The sequence below is a fragment of the Bombina bombina genome, chromosome 5, assembly GCF_027579735.1.
Source record: "Bombina bombina isolate aBomBom1 chromosome 5, aBomBom1.pri, whole genome shotgun sequence".
NCBI classification, from domain to species: domain Eukaryota; kingdom Metazoa; phylum Chordata; class Amphibia; order Anura; family Bombinatoridae; genus Bombina; species Bombina bombina.
In genome coordinates, this window is record NC_069503.1 from 497,772,327 (window position 1) to 497,795,040 (window position 22,714).

Here is a 22,714-nt window from a genome sequence, read left to right on the forward strand (position 1 = left end):
AGCATCTGAGATGAATTTGATGTCTAATGTAGTCTGACATTAAACATATGTTCAATACAGATATGTTTACAGAATCCCCTTGATTCAATCAAGCATTTTCTGGTGTAATGACTGCTCTATTCTTCACAATTTAAAGTTGATTAATGTTAAAATCCTAGACAGATGTGATTTAGTGATATCCAAAATGTGTTTAATAATATATATCTATATCATTCATAGAGAGAGTTGGTGTGGGAAGCCCACAGGAATCCAGCAGTGACATAGAGCCGCCTTTGCGGTCTCCTGGTAAGTCCATTGACTCATTTATATGTAATTGAAGGTGTATTGCTAATCAATATTATGATCATGATTCCGATGAAGCATAACATTATAAAAAAACATAGAATTTATCTTCTGTTTATATATTTATTTTTTATATTGAGCGATTAATAATTTCTACTTTATTAGTCTACACATTTGTTATTCATAAGATGTCTAACATATGTTTTTTTCTATTTGTTTTTTTGACAACAGTCATCAAGTGATACACACATGAGAAATCTTAAATGTTCTATGTACTATGCTTTTATGAATTTAACATTAAGACAAACAATACATTAATATTCTGATTTATTGACAATAACAAATCTATTGTCATTTGTATGCTCCATCAAAATGATGTAAATCATAACTTTGTGTGTGTATATCTTTAATGCAACATTGATGTGCGTATTTGAGCAACAGTAACATATGTTATAATATCTGATCTTAAGGTGTACACAACATGTTATGTTTTACAGAGATTGATGTCACATGTGGGATGGAGGAGGAAGAGGCTGCCTTGGAGTCTGATGGTATGTGAAATATATCTATCATGTTTCCAACATGTTTCTTAGTTTGAAATCATTTTATTGAAGACATTCAAAGTCTACAGCTTTTTCCCTTTAAAAAGGAATATTATTTGTCTGTTCAAATACACTACTGCCCCCTTTCTATATCAGGCAGCATGAAAATCTGCTTGTATATATTTTTTTAAGAATATATAATTCATGCCATCATTATGTCACATGCATATTCCATGCCAAAACACAATAATAAGTTTCACATTGTACAGACAGTCATTGAGATTCATCTGAGTGCCTATATAGATACCATATCCTCATTTCAGAATAGTTTACAGATTCAAACACACTTCGAAGTATATTGAAAACATAATCAATTTGAAATGCGTTGATTTGATGTCAGGATGTATGAGATGTTAATATATTTCTTTTACATTTTCAGATGGATCCACCACTTCTGGTCATCTGGATTCCGCCCCTGCCCAGTCACAGACCCCTCCCCGTGCACACACCCCTGACCATGGCCACACCTCTGCACACACCCAGAGCCCTTCCCATCACCAAACTCATGACCATGCCCCGACCACTGCCAGCCCTTCCCATATTTCATATCCTGTCCCTCCCAAAAAACGCCCAGACACCCCCCTTCGCCGCTCTCCCCGTATTCTGGCCCGTACAGCTGCCCAGACCCAAACTCCCCACTCCCCAGCTGTACGGCCTACCCTGGAGCAGCAGCTCACCACTCCCCAAGCCATTCCCATCCCTCCCCAAGCCAATCCCATCCCTCCCCAAGCCAATCCCATCCCTCCCCCCTGTTTAAACCTTCATTGTCCTGGGTGTCAGATTGTCCTTCCCAGGCACAGCTGTAAGTATCATTCTAAATACACTTTATAAGATACTTAAAGGTACAGTGAAGTTAAATTGGTTAAATTGTGATTCAAATCCAGCATGCAATGTTAAGCCAATGTATAATAGAATACTCTTATGAATTATTCGTCATTCTCTTGATATATTTATGGAAAACAACTTATTCCTATAATTAGTTTAAACAATAAAATAAATGTGGCCATCATTTCTTTATTGTTGGATGAATGTATCCATCAACCAGCATGCACAAACAAAGTTCATCAACAAATATTGGCTTCCATAAAAACCAACATTCTTGCATTCAAAATATAGCTTGACAATTAAAACATATAATGAATATGTGTAATTTCTAAAGATTTGTCATGTCATGCTCTATCTGAATCAGTCCATTAAATATTTAGGTTCATTGTCCCTTTAATTGGATATCACTACATATACCAAACACCACTACTTGGATCCAAAATTTTATGTCCAAATGTGGATACATTATCTCTTGTCTAACCCAGTGGGAATTTAATTTCTTCTGGTTGCTATGTTTACACAGCTTGTCCTCAATGCCAAAATGTTTAAGGATAGGTGTGCCTACCACAGTCTAAATTGAATTTTTAAATTGCTGATGTAAGTACAATGTAAATCCTTTAACAAGATTTGATACACTCAAGCTGTATAAGTGGATCATCTAAAAACAATTAAAGGGGACAACATGTTTGAGTAACATGAGCCTTTAATGATTTCTGTCTGTCTGAATAACCTAATTCATGTGTAAAGAATATATGAAAAATAATTTATGTAAATAATTATTTTTCTTTATGATGACAATGTATGTATTAAAATATTTTATTCTGTTGTGTAATTATCCTTAATATTTAATTTTATTTTATTTTAGGCTGTGACTCAGCATGGCTCATGCTAGAAGGGATAGCAAGAGTAGAGCAGGCCGTGTTGAGGAACGCAGATGTCCTGAGAGGGATGAACAACACCATGCAGGCCCAGCTCCGGATTCAGGACTTGACTCTGCGTGAAATTATGCAATTACGTTCAAGGCCTGAATCTGGAGCTGGACATGCACAGGACAATGAAGATGATGACCAGTAAGTGGAGGATCTGGATATGCTCCATGGTGGCAGATAATAATCCTCCGTCCACATGTTGAATTAGTATTTATATTGTTGCCATTTGGCCTTTTTATCAGTTTATTGTTGTGCCTGTTGCACTCTTTTACCTTGTCATGTGTCTCCAATGAGGCTATGCTGGCCCTTGGCAACTCTCTTCATGGACTGTGATGCACTGTGTTACCTTGCCATGTGTCTCCAATGGGGCTATGCTGGCCCTTGGCAACTCTCTTCATGGACTGTGATGCACTGTGTTACCTTGCCATGTGTCTCCAATGGGGCTATGCTGGCCCTTGGCAACTCTCTTCATGGACTGTGATGCACTGTGTTACCTTGCCATGTGTCTCCAATGGGGCTATGGTGGCCCTTGGCAACTCTCTTCATGGACTGTGATGCACTGTGTTACCTTGCCATGTGTCTCCAATGGGGCTATGCTGGCCCTTGGCAACTCTCTTCATGGACTGTGATGCACTGTGTTACCTTGCCATGTGTCTCCAATGGGGCTATGGTGGCCCTTGGCAACTCTCTTCATGGACTGTGATGCACTGTGTTACCTTGCCATGTGTCTCCAATGGGGCTATGCTGGCCCTTGGCAACTCTCTTCATGGACTGTGATGCACTGTGTTACCTTGCCATGTGTCTCCAATGGGGCTATGCTGGCCCTTGGCAACTCTCTTCATGGACTGTGATGCACTGTGTTACCTTGCCATGTGTCTCCAATGGGGCTATGCTGGCCCTTGGCAACTCTCTTCATGGACTGTGATGCACTGTGTTACCTTGCCATGTGTCTCCAATGGGGCTATGCTGGCCCTTGGCAACTCTCTTCATGGACTGTGATGCACTGTGTTACCTTGCCATGTGTCTCCAATGGGGCTATGCTGGCCCTTGGCAACTCTCTTCATGGACTGTGATGCACTGTGTTACCTTGCCATGTGTCTCCAATGGGGCTATGCTGGCCCTTGGCAACTCTCTTCATGGACTGTGATGCACTGTGTTACCTTGTCATATGGCTCATATATTCCTTATTTTTACAAGATTATTTATAAACGTTGTGTATGTTTTCTTACATACTAATAAAATACATTTTATTTCACAAATCTTTGTCCTCATTCTTCCTGTTATTTTTTGAAAGCTCTAGTTTATGTTGTTTATCCTTAAAGGGACCTAACAAATATATTTGTTATAATGAAATCATATATGTAAGACAATAGTAAATGACTTTAAGATTAACATCTCCAATGTAATCTTATTATTTGTGTTTATATTATTTTCTCTTAGCTCTATCATTGCCTGATTATGATTAGCAGAGTAATTTCTTTATATATGTATATATATTTTTGTATTTGTGTATATATGTATATTTAAATGTTCAGATCCATGTGTGTATTTATAAACTCTGCATGAATTGATGCACCTTTACCAAATGATCTGAGTATTGATACAATGATATAATCCCTGTAAAGTGTTAATTTTATTTAAATAGTATTGACTATGTGTATGCTCTTTTTAAAAACAAAATAATGTCCCTTTAAGTGATGTTGATCACTATTGTAAATGAATGTATTTCCATTTGTAAAGCGTTTTTGTCCTTTTTACAAGAACAAGGACATATAGTTTTATTAATAAACAATCTTATTGTAATGTTGACAGCACCTGTATTTCATTTTCAAATCTATATTATTGTCAAAGTGTAACCAAATCAATCTCTGTGTGTAATGCAAATAATGTAGATGATGAATATTAGTTAACTAATATGTTAACAAAATACATCTCCTCCCATATATGGCTATCGGTAGGCTGACAATAATTAAACTTGAATAAATGACACGTTTAATCAATACATGTATAACTATTGTTATTCAACAACAATCCAAACATATCTTAAAACATCAATGGCATATGTATTTCTCATGTGTATCTTTTAAATGTTAAAGATATACACCATAGCTATAGTTCAAGGGACAGTCAAGTCCGAAAAGATGATTCATGATTTGGTGACATTCCTAGATAGCAATCTACACACATACTAGTTCCTAAAATATAAATACGTTTCTTAGTGATATGCCAAGATGTCACTGAGTCCTTGTATTGTCTGCGTTTTTTCAGCGATCTCGGATGCGCCATGTTGCTTAAGACGTCACCTGCCAGGCTGTCCAATGATTCCTTGTATTGACTGACGTTCTTACGTGATCAGGAATATGCCTTTTATTGGATTGCGTTTTGACGCGATCAAGGATGCGCCTTTTTTTTTTTGTGCGTTCTTACGTGATCAATAATGTGCCTTTCATTGGATGGCGTTCTTACGTGATCAAGGAAGCGCCATGTTAAGACGGAACATGTAAAGGTAAAAAAACGTGTGATTGGATTGCGTATTCCCGCAATATTTGTGCACGTTAAAAACGTTTGTGACTGCATGCAATTTTACAAAGCTTGCGAATATGTATTATTTGCATCATGTTACATTGTTGACCCGTAGCTGATAAAGACCAACACATTCTCTTTTGCTGGATGTCTGGTTGAATCAACGAACGAAAGCAAAATGTTTTCATGCATAGGATATTTATAGGCAAGTGCAAATCTCTCCAGTCCATGTTTAATAGGTTTGTCAACAATGTTCCTTTTTCTGTAAAATTACTGTTGTGTTTAATGTTGAACATATCTAATTAATAAATATGCGCTATTGTGTTTGAATAAAGTAATCAATATGCATTTATCATATGCTAAATATATGATGCCGACTTCTTCTAAATGTAATTTCGTTGTATATTTTATGAAAGGTTCATTAGACACTCACATTATAAATAAAAATATTTGATTTTGTCTCTAGTTAGATAGTCCATTGTTTAACCAATCGGTTTATTTTGTCTTGTGTTGTAATAAAATGTAAGTAATTTTCTTAATCCTCGCAAAGCCAATGAGTTTCATGTGAGTACCATCTCCAGCTTTGTCCAGTTTGTGTAAAGGGTCTTTTCATATGTTAATGATGGGGTATTGTGTTGTTTTACGGTTGTAATGGTGGTTCATCTATATTTTCAATATAGCTAACCCTATTTTATTTGCAAGTGTTTGAAGCTTTTTAATATTGATATCAGTATATGTTAATCTTGTTGTTTGTAGTAGTGTCTATTACATACAGTTATGTAAAAAAATATAGGATACTGTCCCTTGAATGCAAATGTTGTTTTTTGTATCATGTATGAGATCCACATAGTTTAATCTTCAAATTTATTTTTGTTAGCATATTTCCCCCCCCCCCCCACTCCTAAAAGGACTTTAAACCATATTCATTGTTAAAAAAAAATTCTTTACAATAAAATATTAACACAATAATGTCTCTTAAAGAAAATAGACTTTATTTAACACGTCAATATAAATGTTATTTAAAAAATTTTTTTTTTACAAAGTACATGTAGATATACCAACAAGCTTAAAATATGTGTTAGCATATGTAATGTTGTTAAAGGGACAGTTTAGAAAAAAATTTTTTAAAACATTATTCGAAAAGTCAATTCTGTAATATCAAGGATATCAAATGTTTATCAACAATTGAACATTTGTCTGGGTTTATTTACATTTGCTCTCTAAACCTATGAGGTTGGTGTGCTCATTTCTTAAATCTTGAAGAGTGCTTGTAATCATTATACAATTTGAGCACTAGAGGGCATTTGGATAGCATTTGTATATGTAAAACCTTGTGCTCATACAGCATATTATTGACCATGTATTGATCATTGATATCTAAAATGTTGTTATGTCAGAACAACAAATAAGTGGTCATTTTTCATAGTCATAGATACAAGGGTAAGCACATAAGTCACACATGTATTTCTCCATGTTTTGTTGTTTCAAACTTTATAATGCGTAATACAGTGTTTTCTTTGTAATCAATAATTTTCTGACTGTCCCTTTAAGCTGTGTTATTGGCATTCAAACAGTAATATGCCATCATGGATAATTGTTATGGTAATTTAGTTAGCGATTCGGGAAACAGTTTGGACATCACATCACAGAAACCAATCAATATCATGAACAAGGATAGGTATGTGATGATGTGGTTTTCACACACTTATAACCCACACTCTGCAAAGAATCTTCCTCCATGGACCCGGTCCCATAGAAGTCGATTATATACAGAGTGTGGTCCACAAGTGTATGAAAACCACATCATCACATACCTATCCATTACACAAAAAAAATATTTGAAGATGGAAAAAAATACTTACTTCCTCTTCCTTCCCCTCTTCCCACGGGGCTGAGGCTCTGGGAGAGGCAACTGCCGACTCCGAAGAGTCCTCCTTGGAGCTGTTGTGGGAGGAGTGGAAGGAAGAGTACTGGGACGACCAAGGTGAGGAGTAGATGGCTGAGGAGGAGGAGAAGATGGATGAGGAGGAGAAGATGGCTGAGGAGGAGGAGGAGTAGATGGCTGAGGAGGAGGAGGAGTAGATGGCTGAGGAGGAGGATGACATGGGCCGGCAGGAGGAGATGGCCCAGCAGCAAGAGGCCCAGCAACAAGAGGCCCAGCAACAGGAGGTAGACCAGCATGCGCCTCCCGGAAAAATGTGAACATTTCCTGATGTAGATTAAACATTCTTGTTTGTCCTTCTTGTATTCTATTCAGTATATTGATTATTTCATTTTGGCCTTGAATTATTTGATTCTGCCCATCAAGTATTCTGCGTCGTCCTTCTATGTTTTCTATCCGGGAGGTACGCATCTGGTCTATGTACTCCAGTAGAACCCGCACCTCCGCTATTTCTTCTTGTTGTGCCTGTTGAACCCGTGCACGGCGGGGTGCCCGTGCACGGCGGAGTGCGGGTCTTTGAGGGACCTCGGGTTCCGCGGGTTCCGCGGGTTCAGCGGGATCCTCCTGTGCTTCCGGGGCCTCTTCATCATCTCCCGTGCGCTGTTCGTCACGGGGGGCCTCTTCCCTCCGAAGTGGGAATTCCTCACCACCACTCTCATCCCGGGGAGATGCAGGAGGCTGTGCTGCCTCGTCCCCAGACTCTGTATATAAATAAAAAAAAATAAAAAAATATATATATATTAGCATATTTGCAAATCAAGGTTTAAATGACTTAGCTTACGATACAATTACAAATGCAGAATCATTAATCCACTTTGAAATCTAACAAACAATCAATACGATTTCCGCTTTTTCTAAACCGTGTTTGTGATATCTGGTCAATGTGAATGTTTTTGCGTTTGTTTTCAGTCTGTTTAAATGCACACCTAACCTATAGCCTAGATACTGATGTAACCGCAAAGTAATAGAATGCGTGTAAACAGCGTAATAGCATTAATCTGATCCTTAACACATGAAACCCAATGTTTTATCTTTCATGATTTAGAAGCATACATTTAGTATCAACTTTCGAATGTACTTTTCTTATCTAATTAGCTTCATTCTCTGGATATTCTTTGCTGAAAAGCATATCTAAATATGCTTATAAGATGCTGATTGTTAGCTGAATATAGCTGCCTCCTGTGATTGTTTCACCGTGTGCATGGCTATTTCTTCATTAAAATATATCTCAAGAATGAATCAAATTAGGTAATATAAGTACATTTGAATGTTTTGTCAAATTGTATTCGCTACCTCAATCATGAAAGTAAATGTTTGCGTATAGTGTCCATTGAAATACATTCGTATGTGAAATTATTGTTCAATGAGCTTACCGTCAGATGAGAGTGGCAGGTTCCCGGTATCGATTCCTCCGATACCGACTACTTCCACCTCGGAGATGCTGGGCCGCAACATTTCCTCCCATCTGCAGTACTCCATTTCAAGGGCAGGGCCGCCACCGGTCCCTGCGGCATGTCGGGCCTCCAGGCTTAACTTTTTTTTAAGTTCAAGTTTACAGTCCCGGTACCGATGTTTTATAGAATCCATATCCCGGTTCCGGCCACCCACTGCATTGACTGCATTCCTAATCTCATTCCAGAGCCTCCTCCTGTCAGTCGGGGTAGTCTTCTGGTGCTGCAGCATCCTATGCCTGGCCATATAGGCCTCTACGAGGGCCTCCTTCTCCTCCATCGTAAACCTCGCCTCCCTAGTCGCCTTGGCCTTCCCCTGTGACGATGCCCTCTGTTTCCCGGACTGTGAAGCCCTACTCTGACCGCCACTGGGCCCAGCCACTTGGTCATCTTGAACCAAGTGGCTGGGTCCACCCACCGCTTCCACCCCCGCTTCCTGCCCCCCTTCCTGCCCTGTTCCTCTCCCCCTCCCTCTACTCCCCCCTCTACCTGTCCCCTGCCTGGCCTCCATCTCCTCCCTAAACTAAACCCCAAATAATCAAACAAAAAGTGAGTGTGATGAAATGAAAGGGGGTCAAAATAAAGAACTAAAAAGACAAAAAAGGTGCTTAAAGTGTGAGGGATGTAAACAAAACAAAGAGGGTAAGGAGTATTTAAATAAACGAAAAGAATAAGACTAAAAGGAGGATATGTAAACTAAATGTAACTAGGGGATGGGTATGGGATGGGTATGGGGTATGGGATAAGAGTAAATGGGATGAAAGGGAATGGGACTACAAGGAATGGGGTATGGAGTGTAGTATGAGGGGGTAGGGGGTATGGAGTGTATGTAGTGTTATTGATAAGTGTATGTATGTATTGAATGTGTTTGCGTGTAAATGTGTTAAGTGTACAGATAAATCACTCGCTCGCTAACTCACACTACTTCTAATTCTCAATAACAAACACTCCCACTAACGCTCACTAACTACCACTAACTGACGCTCACACTAACAACTATCACTAATAACTCCCACTAACTCACTCACGCTCCCACTAACAGACTCTCTCCCACTCCCACTAACTCCCACTAACTCACTGACTCTCTCACGCTAACACTACCAACTGACTCTCTCACGCTAACACTACCAACTGACTCTCTCACGCTAACACTACCAACTGACTCTCTCACGCTAACACTAACTCACTCTCAAAAAATCTCTAACTCTCTATTCTTAAATCTCAAAAGACCCACCAGCAACACAGTCAAAGAAGCCATGCTTGTGTGGTGCTTATATACCCTGTGTAAATGTTTAATGATGTCCCAATTTCCATTGTAATTAGTGTTCAGGTGTGCTTTATTAGCAATTAATATTATTGCAATGTGTATTAGGTGTGTTAATTTGCGCATGCTCATTTAGAGTTGGTATTTGTGGAATGTGTAGAATGCGATGATGTCATAGTGTTCGTTTTCGCTTTCATTGTCCAAAAGTATTCTTTTTAAATGTGAATTTGCGATGGTGTGTTCTTCGTGAAGTGTTGTATATGTATGTTTTTCATAATATATAATGATATTGAATGCGATTTTGTTTCTAGTGTATGTATATATTTTTTAATCCTTGTTGTTATTGTGCGATTTTCCGCATCTTAAAGTATATGCGTATTCCCCGTATAAATAGTATTAAAACTTCCCCCGCTTGTGAATGTGTAATGCTTGTGTGCTTTGTTGATTGATTGTTGTTGTGACATTTGCGGCGTGTTATTGTTGTGCATGATGTGGTATGCGTCATATGACCGAGCTGTGCGTATTCTCGCGAGATCGAGTGTTAGGTGAAAAAAGGCAATTTATTTGATTTCCCATTGATCTCTATGGGAGACTGTCTAACGCGGGCAGGATTACGCGTGTGACATACACGCGTTAGGAGCATCGTTAGATGGTCTTATCTTAACTCTAAATACCGGAGTCAAACAATGACGTGCGTTAGACATAAACATGCGTGGCGTTAACAGCCCATCTACCGCCGAACTCTAAATCTAGCCGATAGAAAATAGAGGGGGGGGGGGGAGGGAAGAGGAGGTGTTAAGGAAATATGAAAGTTGGCTTTAGATACAAAGAGGCTACCCTCCCCCAGGTTCCATCTTGGTCTCCACTCTTAGGCCAGCATCCCTCAAATCAACCTGGATTCAAATGTCTGCCTATTGGAGTCCCAGTGGAATAAAAAGTGTCCAACTTATTAAGTCTGTATTTCTAGAGTTAGTGTTTATGTCAAGTGCTCTATCCACACAGGGACTGTGGTAAATGCCTGGGCTTTTCAGCTCCAATCTAATAGAGATTTGGCTGAGTTGAAATTATACTGTATAAGCTTAAAGGGACATTAAACACTAAATACATGCTAGATAGAATGATGCATTCAAATAAAAGATTAGTCCATGAGTAACATGTAGATGTATTTTTTAAAGTTTCATTAGTTGTTTAAAAAGTGACAAAACAAGTGTAAAGTTTTAGTGTCTATAAAACACTGGGAGCTGCCATGTTGTAACTTGTGTTACCTTCTCTGCTGTGGCCAATTAGAGACAGTTATAAATAGGTCACTAGAGTGTGCAGCCAATGGTTGAGCTGGATTTAACAGTGTTCTGCACTTCCATTTCTAACAGGAACTGAAAAGCTCACAATTTCAGAATGGAATTACAGGCAAAGAGAACAAAATAAATAATGAAAGTATATTTGCAGAGCTGTTTTATATATACAATTTATCATTTTATATTACCATCTCAAAGTGTTTAATGTCCCTTTAAAATGAAGTTTGCAAACATTTCTTGATGTGATCCCAAAAATGGACAACTCTTGGGCCAGATCCACTACACATGAGCCATAGTTCTTTATTCACCATAACCCTTTCAACATAAGCCGAAGATGCTGGGAAATTAACTATTTAAAGGGATAGTAAAGTCCAAATTAAAATTTCACGATTCAGGGCATGCAATTTTAAACAACTTTCTAATTTATTTTTATAATCAAATTTGCTTTGTTCTCTTGTTATTCTCAGTTTAAAGCTAAACCTAGGTAGGCTCATATTCTAATTTCTAAGCCCTTGAAGGCCGCCTCTGCATTTGACAGTTTCTCACAGCTAGAGGGTGTTAGTTCATGTGTTTCATATAGTTAACATAGAGCTCATGCAAGTGAAGTTATTTAAGAGTCAGCATTAATTGCCTGAAATGCAAGTCAGTCAAAAGATCTGAAATAAGGAAGAAGTCAGCAGAAGCTTAGATACAAGGTAATTTCATAGGTAAAAAGTATATTTCTATAACAGTGTTGGTTATACAAAACTGGGAAATGGTAAATAAAGGGATTATCTATATTTTTAAACAATAACATTTTTGGTGTTTACTATGCCTTTATGCCTGATGGGGTAAGGTACCATATAGTTAGAAGCTTATAAATAAGCTCTAGCAGTTTGGCAGAGGTGGAAAATTTTCATAAATTAGTCAAAAGCAAATGCTGTTTAGAATCTTTGAGTTCCCTGCCAAGATCCCTATGCCAACAGTTAGTGAATGGGAGGAGTCCTTGTCCACCTGAGTCTATCAACACTTGCAGCGCTAATGATAACGCATTTCTAATAGGGAAGTCCAGGAGGCAGAACTACTCAAAGGGAGTGAGGGATACAAAAGTGTTTTTTTTTAGCTACACATAATGAAAAATGTTATATTACAATCAAATACTGTTTAATATTCTTTTTAGCCTTTTCACCTGCACTAGCAATGAATGCATGTCCTGAACAAAGCCTACACCCATATCCAGCCTATGATTTAGCCTATGATCCAGCCTATGATTTAGCCAACAAACAAAAGCTGTGTGGAAAGGGGGTTCACTTTTTTTGCAAAATCAGTGTACATTTTGCCACCAGGAGGCACTTTCACTTCACTTCCATTGGCTTAGTGTAATCTTTTGTATTTAAGCATGTCTGAAGTTTGCATAACAATACAACCAATCAAACCTGAATTGCTTAAGAACGTACTTGTGATGGTTGAATGCTCCAGAAGTGGTTGGTTATGAGCAGGTTACAGTCTAAAGGGCCACACGTTATTTTGGGGTTTTAAACTAGCTACTGATCTAATAACAGATGCCTCTTTTTACACTGTATTTGGTGGTCAAGTTATATATCTATATCTTGAATATTACATTTTTCAGATCAGCCAAAACGTTTGTTGTCATAAAACTAAATTCCCTTGTTAAAACGTTTTCTTTTCATATTTCCTTGAATATGAGTAGAGTTTATGGGGCATATTTATCAAAGTGCGAGCAGACATGATACGATGTAGCGTATCATGTCCGCTGCACATTCATAAATGCCGACAGCATACACTGTCTGCATTTATCATTGCACAAGCAGTTCACCAGAACTGCTTGTGCAATACCACTCTTTGCAGATTTGCGGCCAATCGGCCGCTAGCAGTGGGTGTCAATCAACCCGATCGTATTCAATCAGGTTGATTTCTGTCCGCCGCCTCAGAGCAGGCGGACAAGTTACCGAGCAGAGGTCTTTAGACCGCTGCTTCATAACTTCTGTTTATGTTATATAAATGGGATATGTTTGACTTTGTACCCCTTTCTGGTTAGTAATATATGTAGGCACTAATGTCTTCACTCCCTCTATATTGATTTAGTATGAAGCCCCTAGCCATGGGGCTATATCATTAGTTATAGAGCTGTTTACTTAGACTATTTGGGATTTAGAAGTTATCAGAGTAATAAACATATGTAACGCAGGAGAGTGAAATGCCTTTTTATGACATAATATTGTAACCCTTGGTGCACTACGCAGAAACATTGCTTTGGAAAATTCAGCTATTTTTCTTCTATAAACAAAATCTTTTTAAAACTGAAATATGATAGTTGTTTGATCATCTGGATGTAGCCAAGCTAGACAAACATATACATTTGGCACATTGGTCTTTGTCAAGTACTTCGGCATTTAGCCATCTTTAAAGGACATTTAATTGGCCAGACACAGCTATTATGTCTGTATTGTGCCATGCAAAATATTCTGTTTTCAAAATTGTTAACTAACTTAAATAATTTTCCCTTGCATTTACCAATTTTGGGAAAAAAGAGGGTGTGGGTGGCGCCAACTAAGGCAGACTGTCAAAAATTGAGGATTTAATTGTTAAATAAAAATATTTTTATTTATATATACAATAAATAGATTTCTAAGTAAGAGGATTCAATATGCCACTCCGTAATTTATTACCTACTTCAAAAAGATACATTCACACTCTTAAAAAACATCATCCTAAAAAATAACAAAATTCTATGACACCGGTGTCTAAGAATTTTGTTATATTTTAGGATGATGTTTTTTAAGAGTGTGAATGTATCTTTTTGAAGTAGGTAATAAATTACGGAGTGGCATATTGAATCGTCTTACTTAGAAATCTATTTATTGTATATATAAATAAAAATATTTTTATTTAACAATTGAATCCTCAATTTTTGACAGTCTGCCTTAGTTGGCGCCACCCACACCCTCTTTTTTCCATTATTATTTATATTTTCATACTTTGTGAGGAGTGTGACTGGTGCGCTTGGCCAGTGCTGTTCTTTGACTAAACTCCTAGACCAATCGTTTTGTTTAAATTTACCAATTTTGCCCAATAATTATTATTATTATCAGTTATTTGTAGAGCGCCAACAGATTCCACAGCGCCCAATATTCTGACATTCTGACATTACGTTCTTTATTAAACATAAATAGAAACAAAATTCCCATTTAGTTTATTACAAACGTTTGCTTTCTCAAAAGAAAAAAGTGTTTTGTTAGTCCCAAGTACAGATAAATATTATGGAACTTTCTTGATTTCATATCAAGACCCAGACATATCCATTGAGCAGTAAAAAAGATTTGGATTGAATTGTCCATTCATGCTCTTTCCCAGAGTTATGCTAAATTCACTTTTACTAATTCTTTTTCTAATAATCTGTTTTTAGGAAATTCAATACAATACAAATAAACATCCCTGATTGTATAAACAGATGTACCAATGTGATGAACAGCATGAAATGATCTTAACATTCAACTTATCCAATCATAATAATACAAAAATGAAATACTTTAACTGGTCATATGTAAGCAGCTTAAACAAGTTTATACAATTTATGATAATCCAAATTCTTATGTTTACTGTCCCTTTAATTCAAATGTTAAACTTTCCTTGACTATATCTCAGATAATTTAGATTATAAGGCAGAGATTTGTTATAACCCATTTTTTCTCAACTCCAGTCCTCAAGTACCCATAACAGGTCAGATTTCCATGATATCTTAAAGGACCAGTAAATACAGTAGCTTTGCATTATCAACAAATGCATGATAAAAAGACAATGCAATAGATCTTAGTCTGAACTTCAAATTAGTAGTAGATTTTTTTTTCTGGCAAATTTAAAAGTTATGTCTATTTCCACTCCTCCTGTATCAAGTGACAGCCATCAGCCAATCACAAATGTGTCCTAGATTATAAAAGGCCAGGTATGTTTGTCTGATGCAGTCATGTACAGTAGAGACTGCAGCCCGAGACAAACATACATGGCTGTAAGGAACGATCAGTCAGTGAGGATCAGACAGGAGAAGGGAGGGGGTGGGAGCGAGCATGGGGGGATGAAACGAGCGGGTGGGACCGCTACACTACAGAAAAAAAAAATTGAGAGCGCCAGGGAAGGGGAGGGAGAGCGTATTTTGGCAAGTGTACACTGGCTTTAGGACAAGTATACGTATTCTGTGAATTCTTGCACATGCTCAGTAGGAGCTGGTGGCTCAAAAATTGTAAATATAAAAAGAGTGTGCACATTTTGTTCATGGAAGTAAATTAGAAAGTTGTTTAAAATTGCATGATCTGTCTAAATTATGAAAGTTTAATTTTGAATTGAGTGACCCTTTAACTAGAGCACAGGTGAAATAATCAGCTGATCAGTAGCTATGGTTACTAACCTGCTCTCACCAATCAGCTAATTATTCCACCTGTGCTCTAGTTCAGATATCATAAAAATCTGGCCTGTTAGTTGTACTTAAGAACAGGGGGTCTATTTAACAAGGGCCGAATGGCCCCTGTTCCCCTTGTTTCCGCGCGAGCCTTCAGGCTCGCCAGAAACAGGAGTTAAGAAGCAGCGGTCTTAAGACCTCCATAACTCATACGCCGCCTCAGAGGCGGCGTATAGCAATCACCCCGATCATGTACGATTAGGCTGATTGACACCCCCTGCTAGCGGCTGATTGGCCACGAATCTGCAGTGGGGGCCTTGCACCAGCAGATCACAAGAACTGCTGGTCTTCTGGTGCAATGATAAATGCTGACAGTGTATGCTGTTGGCATTTATCGATGTGTGCCGGACATGGTTTGCTATAGCGGGTTATGTCCGTCCGCACAATGATAAATGGACCCCCTGGAGTTGAGAGACACTGTTATAACCAAACCAAAAATAGTTCCTCCCACATATTTGTGCTCCATTGCAGCCAGGGATGAGCCATGGGCAGTTGCTGGCAAGAGTAAAATACACAAATTCATTTATTGTCATTTTAATATCGTCATATCTGATATGCAATAACAATTTACCATCCATTACAAAAGGGCCTTTAGCAAAGTGGCCTATCATCTTTATTAAATAATAAATATTGGTCCACACTTAGCCGTCCTTTCGTATTACTAATAATATATATTGTATTAAACAGTGAAATTAGTACAGTCCATACACACACACAAACTCATTATACTATACATACATATGCACAGGGCTTTTTTGTGGGGGTACTCACCGGTACTGAGTACCAACACCTCTACCCTCTTATAACAGGTAATATTTGTAATCATCATGTAAATACTCTAGTTTTCACAAGAGGGGTCTGCAAAATATATCAAAAATAACTTTGTACAGCACCTTCTTTTTTTTTTTTTTAGTACAAGCACGTTTTCTTTTACAAACAAGAGAACTACATATACATATTCATACACACACAGACACATACATACACATGCTCATACATATGAGCACACAGACTCATACATACACAAATATACATACAAACACACACACTCATACATACACACACTAATACATACATTCTCACTCAAACACACACAAACACACTCATACATACACACACACATACATACACATGCTCATACATATGAGCACACAGACTCATACATACACAAACATACATACAAACACACACACTCATACATACACACACTAATACATACATTCTCACTCAAACACACACAAACACACTCATACATACACACACACATACATACACATGCTCATACATATGAGCACACAGACTCATACATACACAAACATACATACAAACACACACACTCATACATACACACACTAATACATACATTCTCACTCAAACACACACAAACACACTCATACATACACACACACATACATACACATGCTCATACATATGAGCACACAGACTCATACATACACAAACATACATACAAACACACACACTCATACATACACACACTAATACATACATTCTCACTCAAACACACACAAACACACTCATATATACACACATAGGGGCTGATTTACCAATCAAAAGTGGATCATGTCAGCCCGACATCGCTGAATGCCGACAGCATACGCTGTCAGCATTTAACATTGCACAAGCAGTTCTGGTGAACTGCTTGTGCAATGCTGCCCCCAGTCAATCAACCCAATCGTATCTGTTCGTGTTGATTGCTGTTCGCCGCCTCAGAGGCGGTGGACTAGTTAAGGATGAGCGGACTTAAGACCGCTGCTTCTTAACTCCTGTTTCTGGCGAGCCTGAAGGCTAGCGAGGAAACGGGTATTTAGTGCCATTCGGCTGTTGATAATTTGGCCCCATAGTCATACATGCAAACACTCACGCAAACAGACACTCACACTCATATATACTTTACACATACACACACAAAGTCAGTCATACATACATACTCACACATTCATACAGAAGACTGGGAGCGCGTTTAGTTTGTTTTTTGTATGATAGGACATGTGAAAGAGATACAGTGTGAGCAACTAACATGGAATTGATTGCCTTACAAATATATATTACATGATATTTTTTGTGTCACTGAGGGAAAAGAGTATATGACATGGTAAAAGGTGCTGAGATTAGGATATCATTTATGCCACAAAATAAGCTCATGGTATTATTGTGCAACAATGGGTACATACGACAGACTGCATTTGTATTGGGAACCTCTCCTGCTCTCTGTCTCTTCTTCACTTCAGCACAGCTTCACAACCTGCAATGCTGCTCCTCCCGCATCTGCTCTATCTGCTCTAAAAGCCGGCATGCAGTACACTGAGCACTACAGAGGAAGTGCATGTATTAGCCTGTGTTCAAAATGAAATAAATAAATAAAACATTTACCCCAGCTCTAGACCTGCCGATGGTCACCCACAAGCAGCGGAGTGAATCAACCCCCCATACTCGCCCTACAGCAGCCATGATTGAAGTTGTTGGAGGCACTGGATGATTTCAAACACAAAGCAGCAGTACAATATTTAATTTAAACATTTGAGTGCTAAGCACTTTCCCACCTGGGTGATAAGATTTTTTAAAGGGTTTTATAATTTTTTTATTTTTGAGATACATTTTTTTTAACTTTTTAAAATTTCTTTTCAGACCCCCAAGACTTACACTGTTGGAAAGGTTAGGCGATTACCGTTCCAATGGTGGGTCTTGGGGATCTGTAGCTGCTTAGATGCCTGAGATACAGGCTTCTAAGCAGCATGCCCCCTTCTCCTATACTTAACATTGTTAAGTATAAATAAAGTTGCGCAATGACGTCATCACATTATTGCGAGTGATGTCACCACGCAAAACGGGAAGCCCCGGCAATGCCTGTCACTCTACAGGCATGATCACTGGGGTAGGAGCGGGTGGGAGCCCCCAGATCTCCCTCAAGATGGGAGAGTGCTAGTGACGACTCTGAGACGTCATTAGCACCAGATTGGGAAACTCTGTGACGGCTCAGAGCCGTCATTAGCACTCAAAGGGTTAAATATAGGTTTCTTACGGCTAGATGTAGAGTTTTGTCGGTAAGGACCCGAAAAGCTAACGCTGGCTTTTTTCTGGCCGCACCATAAAAATAACTCTGGTATTGAGAGTCCACATAAAGGCTGTGTTAGGCTCCAAAAAAGGAGCGTAGAGCATATTTAACGCAACTTCAACTCTCGATACCAGAGTTGCTTACGCAAGCGGCCAGCCTCAAAAACGTGCTCGTGCACGATTCCCCCATAGGAAACAATGGGGCTGTTTGAGCTGAAAAAAAACCTAACACCTGCAAAAAAGCCGCGTTCAGCTCCTAACGCAGCCCCATTGTTTGCTATGGGGAAACACTTCCTACGTCTGCACCTAACACTCTAACATGTACCCCGAGTCTAAACACCCCTGACCTTACACTTATTAACCCCTAATCTACCGCCCCCGCTATCGCTGACCCCTGCATATTATTATTAACCCCTAATCTGCCGCTCCGTAAACCGCCGCTACTTACATTATCCCTATGTACCCCTAATCTGCTGCCCTAACATCGCCGACCCCTATATTATATTTATTAACCCCTAATCTGCCCCCCACAACGTCGCCTCCACCTGCCTACACTTATTAACCCCTAATCTGCCGAGCGGACCGCACCGCTATTATTATAAAGTTATTAACCCCTAATCTGCCCTCCCTAACATCGCCGACACCTAACTTCAATTATTAACCCCTAATCTGCCGACTGGAGCTCACCGCTATTCTAATAAATGTATTAACCCCTAAAGCTAAGTCTAACCCTAACACTAACACCCCACTAAATTAAATATAATTTACATCTAACGAAATTAATTATCTCTTATTAAATAAATTATTCCTATTTAAAGCTAAATACTTACCTGTAAAATAAATCCTAATATAGCTACACTATAAATTATAATTATATTATAGCTATTTTAGGATTAATATTTATTTTACAGATAACTTTGTAATTATTTTAACCAGGTACAATAGCTATTAAATAGTTAATAACTATTTAATAGTTACCTAGTTAAAATAATAACAAAATTACCTGTAAAATAAATCCTAACCTAAGTTACAATTAAACCTAACACTACACTATCATTAAATTAATTAAATAAAATATCTACAATTACCTACAATTAAACCTAACACTACACTATCAATACATTAATTAAATACAATATCTACAAATAACTACAATGAAATAAACTAACAAAAGTACAAAAAATAAAAAAGAACTAAGTTACAAAAAATAAAAAAAATATTTACAAACCTAAGGAAAATCTTACAACAATTTTAAACTAATTACACCTACTCTAAGCCCCCTAATAAAATAACAAAGCCCCCCAAAATAAAAAATGCCCTACCCTATTCTAAATTACTAAAGTTCAAAGCTCTTTTACATTACCAGCCCTGAACAGGGCCCTTTGCGGGGCATGCCCCAAGAAGTTCAGCTCTTTTGCCTGTAAAAAAAAACATACAATACCCCCCCCCCAACATTACAACCCACCACCCACATACCCCTAATCTAACCCAAACCCCCCTTAAATAAACCTAACACTAAGCCCCTGAAGATCATCCTACCTTGTCTTCACCATACCAGGTTCACCGATCCGTCCTGGCTCCAAAATCTTCATCCAACCCAAGCGGGGGCTGGCGATCCATCTTCCGGCGGCTGAAGAGGTCCAGAAGAGGCTCCAAAGTCTTCATCCTATCCGGGAAGAAGAGTAGATCCGGACCGGCAACCATCATCTTCCAAGCGGCATCTTCTATCTTCATCCGATGAGGACCGGCTCCATCCTGAAGACCTCCACCGCGGACCCATCTTCATCCGGCAACGTCCAACTGAAGAATGACGGTTCCTTTAAGGGACGTCATCCAAGATGGCGTCCCTCGAATTCCGATTGGCTGATAGGATTCTATCAGCCAATCGGAATTAAGGTAGGAATATTCTGATTGGCTGATGGAATCAGCCAATCAGAATCAAGTTCAATCCGATTGGCTGATCCAATCAGCCAATCAGATTGAGCTCGCATTCTATTGGCTGTTCCGATCAGCCAATAGAATGCAAGCTCAATCTGATTGGCTGATTCCATCAGCCAATCAGAATATTCCTACCTTAATTCCGATTTGCTGACAGAGCAGGTGGACCAGTTAAGGAGAAGCGGTCTTAAGACCGCTGCTTCATAACTGCTGTTTCTGGCTAGCCTGATGGCTCGTGCCGAAACAGGGGCATCAGGGGCCATTCGGCCCATGATAAATCTGCCCTAATGTGTTAATTTTCTCTTCTGTTTTAATCTGCAAGTTGAAAATTGATGCTTGCAAGTTATTACAGCATGATTTATTTTTTTACAGAATTAAACTTTCTGTCCGTACAGTGATGTTGAACTCAATATGAATATATAAGTGTGCAAGTTCACACTGGGGTCATCGATGCCCAGGAAGAGGGACAAACTTGTTAAGATTGGAAGTGCACCAGTTTATGCTTATTCTTAAGATCACAGGCTCAGCACACACCTTGGTGAGGCCTCACGGTAAGTGTAACTATATTCTTATAGATTCATTTATGTTTTTAAAATCTACTGCAGAGTTTCATAACAAGTCCCAGATTGGGAGCTCTACCTTTATATTAAATAGCTCAAGAATATTGATTCAACACAAAGATTAAAGTAAAAACAGCTGTATTAACACATTTTTAAGGCTTTAAAAAAAAAATAGAATACTCAAGAGAGATCAGAGTCTGTCAATCAACCTGGTTAGATTAGTTTGGAGTGATTTTAAACCGCCATCTAAGAGGTTAAAGGGACATGAAACCCAGATTTTTTTCTTTCATGATTTAGAAAGATCATGCAATTCTTTTAAAACAACTTTCTAATTTACTTCTGTTGTCTAATTTTCTTCATTCTCTTGATATCCTTTGCTGAAAAGCATATCTAGATAGGATCAGTAGCTGCTGATTGGTGGCTTCACATAGATGCCTCGTGTGATTGCCTCACTCATGTGCACTGCTATTTCTTCAACAAAGGATATCTAAAGAATGAAAGTTGCATTCTCTTTCTGAATCATGAAAGAAAAAATGTGTGCTTAATGTCCCTTTAAGAAGCAGCGACCTTAGGACTATTGCTTTTTACCTATCAGCTGCAGTCATGCTCCAAAGCTTCATCTGCAGCTGGATAAATAATGTCCATAATTAAAGTCAGCACTAGATCTGCAATACACATTCTGGGAGCTAGCTAAACACATATGGTGAGTCAATGACAAGAGGCATGCATATGTAGCCACCAAGCACCAGCTAGCTCCCAGAAGTGCATTGCTGCTCCTAAGTCTGCCTGGGTATGCTTTTCAACAAGGGATAACAAAAGAAAAAAGTACATTTGATAATAAAAGTAAATTAACAGATTAATTTTGATTATTGTGTTCCTTTAGTTTTCAGTAATAGAATTGTGGTTTTTTTTAATAGCTTTTTTCTATTGTTATTATTATCTTTTACTAATAGAGCACCGACATATTACACAACTTTATACAGAGTACAGTATATACATATGCTACTAAGTGGTTTAAACAGACGCTAATGAAAAGTGCTGAGGAGCTCACCTTTAGGGGCCGAATTATTAAGCGCCGCTGCTCCATAACTTGTCCGCCTGCTCTGAGACTGCGGACAGAAATCAACCTGATCGAATACGATCGGGTTAATTAACACCCCCTGCTAGCGGCCAATTGGCCGCGAATCTGTAGGGGGCGGCATTGCACCAGCAGTTCACAAGACCTGCTGGTGCACTGATAAATGCTGTCGTATGCTGTCGGCATTTATCGATGTGCAGCGGACATGATACTCTACATCGTATCATTTCCGCTAGCACATTAATAAATAGGCCCCTTAAAGGGCAATCAATAGTAAATATACTTGTTACTATATTTATAAAGATCTAATAATCTTAATGTGGATGGCTTGATACAAAAGGTGAGGTAACCAAGAGAAGTCAGTGGATAGGTCAGCGTGATATATTACATGTTTGTGAAAAGGAATGACTGATGGGAAATGAAAATACAAGAAAAAACATTATACAACCTTATCTCCTCCTTAGAGGGAGAGTAAAGTAAAATAAAAAGTTCTGTTATGT